The sequence below is a fragment of the Nannospalax galili genome, unplaced genomic scaffold (assembly GCF_000622305.1).
Source record: "Nannospalax galili isolate Female #2095 unplaced genomic scaffold, S.galili_v1.0 scaffold418, whole genome shotgun sequence".
NCBI lineage: Eukaryota > Metazoa > Chordata > Mammalia > Rodentia > Spalacidae > Nannospalax > Nannospalax galili.
In genome coordinates, this window is record NW_008342003.1 from 2919241 (window position 1) to 2925300 (window position 6060).

The window sequence follows — 6060 nt, forward strand, 5'->3', positions numbered from 1 at the left end:
TTCTTGCTGTTGCATCTTCATTTTGAAAATGTTGCAGTTCATAAAAGTTATTAAGATGCATATTGCTTGTGTTGAAATTCTATTAAAATGTAATTTCAAACAGAAACAGCAATCCATCTTTCTAGGATCATTAGTTGCTTGTAAATGGGCATTCAAAGCATTCAACCTTTCAGACCATGGCCTATCAACTCAGCCACTAGAAAGGTAATATGCATATCCAGCATTCCCCAAAGTTCTTAAAATCAACAGAGAAAATATTGCTCAGTTATTCAGCTAGCAACGTGGATTTATAACACAGGGTAAAATGCATTCTCCACCTCCTAGGACCCTTAGGGGCAGTGAGAAAACTGAATGTCTGCCAACAAAGTTATATTGTCCCAAGGACTCCTGACTGTGTCAGCATCCCAGTTTTAGGAAGAGGCAATTAGGAAGATTCCATAAACATCACAACAAATACAAGAAAACAATGAGGAATGACACAATATTTTTAAATCCATTTTTATTAAGCTTTTGTAATTTTATATAACAGTTCTTAATCAAATTTTAATGGCACCATTCCTTGCTTCAAGGTGAAAAAGACCAGACAGCTAGTCATGATGAACCGAATGCTGAATTTGAGGACAGGTTTGTCGTAGACTCATATTCCTTCCTTTCCTGACCTGGTCTCCTCAATTATAGCCTTGATTATGACCTTAACATGAAAAATTAAAGCAACTACAGCTGTAAAATCAAACTAATAAGCTTATTGGTCCCCAGAAGTTAACAGTGGAGACATATTGTAAGAAAAATATACAGCACATGAAATGGGTGTTCTTACAAGCAATGGGTCTGATTAGAAAATAGAAAACAGTTCTTATTACAATAGCCTAAAGCCATTTATTTTAATGTATAGCTTTCAGGTGGTATGCTCGCTAGTTTTTGTCAACCTAACAAAAACTTAGACATACCTGGGAAGAAAGGATCTCAATTGAGGAATTTTCTCCATCAAATTGATCTGGGAAGCATTTCCTTAATTGCTAATTGATATAGGAGGGCCCAGACTGCAGGCAGTGCCATCCATAAGCAGCTGGACTTGGGCTGTATAAGAAAGATAGCTTAACCAATTAGAGGAAGCAAACCAGTAAGCAGAGTTGCTGTATGCTCTCTGCCTCAGTTCCTGCCTCCAAGTTCCTGCCTTAGGTTCCTGCCCTGGTTTCCCTTGATGATGAACTGTAATTTGTAAGGTGAAATAAATCCTTTCCTCCCCAAACTGCTTTTGAAAAAATATTTTATAACAGTAACAAAAATGTAACTCAGAGAGAGAATAGAATTTTTTTTCATGATTAAAAGGGAGGCACATTGACATATTTAGACAGTGGGCCAAATTAACTGACTTTTTCATGTAGAAATCTCCCCTTCATCTGTTTCCAAGATCTAAAAACTTAGAAGATTCATTCTGGTTGTCATTCTCCGCATTTTAGTAGCACCTACAATAAAAGAGTCCCTATTTGAATTCCCCAGTCAAAAGACAGACTAGTTGGATGGATTAAGGAACAAAACTCATCTTTTTGTTGTTGGTAAGAAAACCATTGCACTTTCAAGAACAAGCACTACCTTAAGGTGAAAGGATGGAAAAAAATATTCCAAGCAAATGGTACTAAGTAAAAAGAAGGAGTTGCAATTCTAATATCTGACAAAATAGATTTCAAACTAAAACTAATCAGAAAAGATAAAGAGAGCCACTTCATTCTGGTCAAAGGAACAATTGACCAAGAAGATATTACAATCATGAGCATGTATTCACCAAACTCTGGTGCACCCAACTTTATAAAAACAGTACTACAGGACTTTAAGACCCAAATTAATCCCACCCCATTAATAGCAGGGGACTTCAGTACCCCATTGTCTCCATTAGATAGGTCAACAGGACAGAGAATTAACAGAGAGATATCTGAATTAAACAATATCATAGCTCAAATGGACCTAACAGATATATACCAAATACTCCACCCAAGAACCAAAGAATATACTTTCTATACAGCACCACATGGAACTTTCTCCAAAATCGACCACACACTGGAGCACAAAACAAGCCCTAACAAACACAAAAGGATTGAAGTAATTCCATGCATTCTATCAGACCACAATGCAATAAAGCTTAAAATCAACACCTGAAGAAACCCTAGTAACTACATGAACATAAGGAGATTGAACAACGCACTCCTGAATGACAAATGGGTCAAAGGAGAAGAAAGAAATAAAAGTATTCCTGGAACTAAATAGAAAGGACACTACAACACAACAAAACCTCTGAAACAGGTTAAAAGCAGGCCTTAGAGGGAAGTTTATAGCTTTAAGTGCCTTCATTAAAAAAATAAAAAAGAACACAAATAAATGATTAACACTGCAAATCAAGACACTTGAAACACAACAACAAATGAAACCCAAACCCAGCAGACAAGAAGAAATAACAAAAATCAGAGCAGAAATTAATGAAATAGAAACAAAGAAAACAATACAAAGAATCAATGAATCTGAGAGCTGGTTCTTTGAAAAGATAAACAAGATTAACAGACCCTTAGCCCAGTTAACCGAAAGAAGAAAGAAAAGAGAAAGAAAGAAAGAAAGAAAGAAAGAAAGAAAGAAAGTCCAAATCAACAGAATCAGAGATGAAAGGGGAAACATCACAATAGACACAAAAAGATCCAGAACACTATAAGGGAATACTTTAAAAAACTTTATGCTACTAAATTTAAAAACTAAAAGAAATGGATGGGTACCTAAAACCATGGGAATCACCAAAACTAAACCAAGAAGAGATCAACAACTTAAACAAACCCATAACACATAAGGAAATTGAAACAGTAATATAAAACATCCTTACTAAAAAAAGCACAGGACCAAATGGATTTGCAGCAGAATTCTACCAAGCATTTAAAGAAGATCTACCTCCAGTGCTGTTTAATCTATTCAAAAAGACAGAAATGGATGGAGACCTTCCAAATTACCTCTATGAAACCAGCATCACTCTAATACAAAACCAGGTAAAGACATAACCAAAAAAGAAAATTATAGACCCATATTCTAAATGAACATAGATGCAAAAATTCTCAACAAAATACTTGCAAACCACATACAGACACACATCACAAAGATCATCCACCATGATAAAGTCAGCTTTATCCCAGAGATGCAGGGATGGTTCAATATACGTAAGCCAATAAACATCATAAATCATATGAATGGGCTCTTGACAAGAGCCACATGGTCATCTCAATAGATGCAGAGAAGGCCTTTGACAAAATTCAACATGCATTTATGTTCAAAGTCCTAGAGATAATTGGTCTTGAGGGAATATACCTCAACATAATTAAAGCCATATACAATAAACCCCATCCAAAATAATTCTAAATGGAGAAAAACTGGAAGCATTCCCATTGAAATCAGTAACCAGACAAGGCTGGTTACTATCTCCTCTTCTCTGTAACATAGTGCTTGAAACTCTTGCAAGAGCAACAAGACAGGAGAAAGAAATTAAAGGAGTAATAATTGGAAAAGAAGAGATCTAATTATCCCCTTTTGTAGATGATATATTATATCTAAGAGATACAAAAAAATTCCATCAGAAAACTCCCAGAAATGATGAACACTTTCAGTAACGTGGCAGGTAACAAAATTAATCTACAAAAGTCTGTAGACTTTCTATATATGAATAACAGGCAATCAGAAAAAGAGTACATGGAGACACTCCCATTCACAATAACCAAAAAAAAAAAAATCTCGGAATAAACCTGACCAAAGACATTAAAGACCTGTACAATGAAATTTTTAAATCTTTAAAGAAAGAGAATGAGGAAGACACCAGAAGATGGAAGGACCGCCAATGCTCATGGATTGGAAGAATTAATGTTCTGAAAATGACCATCCTACCAAAAGCAATATATAGATTCAACAGAATGCCAATCAAAATCCCCATGACATTCTTCACAGAATTGGGAAAAAAAATCCTAAGATTCATATGGAAGCACAAAAGTCCTCGGATAGCCAAAGCAACCCTGAGCACTAAGAGCAATTCCTGGGGAATTACTATACTAGATTTTAAACTATATTACAGAGGTACAGTCATAAAAACAACATGGTACTGGCATAAAAATAGACCCATAGATCAATAGAACAAAATTGAAGAACCAAATATGAGTACATGCAATTTCAACCACCTGATATTTGACAAAGGAGCCAAGAACGTTCACTGGAGGAAAGACAGCATGTTCAACAAATGATGCTGGCAAAACTTATCTCCACCTGTAGAAGAATGAAACTATACCTCTATCTTTCACCTTGCACAAATGTCAACTCCAAATGGATCAACAACCTCAATGTGAAGCCTGAAACTTTAAAACTGTTAGAAGAAAACATTGGCAATAACCTGCAAGATATAGGTGTAGGGAAGGATTTTCTAAACCAGACATCAATTGCTCAGGAAATAAGGCCAATAATCACCAAATGGGACCTCATTAAACTAAAAAGCTTCTGTACATCAAAAGAAGTAACCAAGGAAGTGAAGAGAAATCCCACAGAATGGGAGAAAATCTTCACCAGCGGCATGTCTGATAGTAGTTTAACGTTCAGAATATATAAAGAACTCAAAAAACAGATAATTAAGACAAGAAGTAACCCAATTAAAAGATGGGCTAAGAAGCTGAACAGAGAGTTCTCAAAAGAAGAACTAAAGGTGACTAAGAATATCTTAAAAGGTGTTCAGCATCATTAGTAATTAGGGAAATAGGGAAATAAAAATTAAAACCACATTAGGATTTCATATTACCCCAGTCAAACTCACTAAGATCAAGAGAACAAATGATACCAAATATTGGAGAAGATGTGGGGAAAGGGGAACACTCATCCACTGCTGGTGGGGCGGCAAACTTGTTCAACCCCTATGGAAAGCAGTGTGGAGAGTCCTTAAAAAAACTAAATATGAACCAAACATTTGACCCAGTTATACCACTCCTTGGCATATAACCAAAGAACTCGTCCTATTGCAAAGACACTTGTACGTGCATGTTTGTTGCTGCTCTTTTCACAAGAGCTAAGAGATGGAAGCAACCTAAGTATCACTCAACTAACGAGTGGGTAATGAAAATGTGGTTCATTTATACAATGGAGTTCTACTCAGCAGTAAAGATGAAATCATGGAATTTACAGGTAAATGTATGGAACTAGAAACTGTTACAGTAAGTGAAGTAACACAGGCTCAGAAAAACAAATGATTTATGTTCTTCCTTACACGTGGATTCTAGCACTAAATCCTTATAAGTGAGGATGTATCCAGACATAACTACAGGAACCAGGATAATGAAAAGGAACCAGGGAGGTAAAGGAAAAGGAGGACCCTGAGAGAGAAGAACATTAGGAAACAGATGTTACTAAGGGAGATATGGATTAAAATAGGGTTATGTAAATGGCAAGGGGGAGGGAGGGTTATACAAGGAACCTTGATGATAAAGGGAAAGAAGGAGCTCAAGAGAGTTGGGACCATAGGAGAAGGGTATTATTAAGGGAGACATGGGAAAAATGGGAGCACTTTAAATGGGGAAACCGTGGTAGAAGGGTTAGACAGTGAGAGAGATAAATAATGCCTAGCTAGTTTTAAAAAACCAGAGGGAACCATATTAGCCCTGCAGCCTACTGACAAATTATACATTCAACTAGTTCAAGGAATAAAATATATGTCTAGTCAAAGGTAATCTGAACATTTGGTTTTTGCCAAGCTTTATCTACACAGCACATGGTTATTAAAGTACCAGACTGGTGGAACTAACCTTGGATGTTTAACAGCCATACTTTGAGGCCTATACTAATCTGGTCAGAGGGATTTAAAGGATAATTTTTGCTCCTTGCCCTCCAAGATCAACTAAGTTCCAGGAGATAATGGAGCACCTCTCAAAATGTTCTGTAACTGTGGTGAGCCACCTGTCCTCCTGTTCAGAGAGGCTGTGGAAACCCCACCAGATGGACTTGAGCCAGTCTCCAGTCTACAAAGAGGAGAGTCAGCACAGAGGAAACATTTCCTCCATGCTT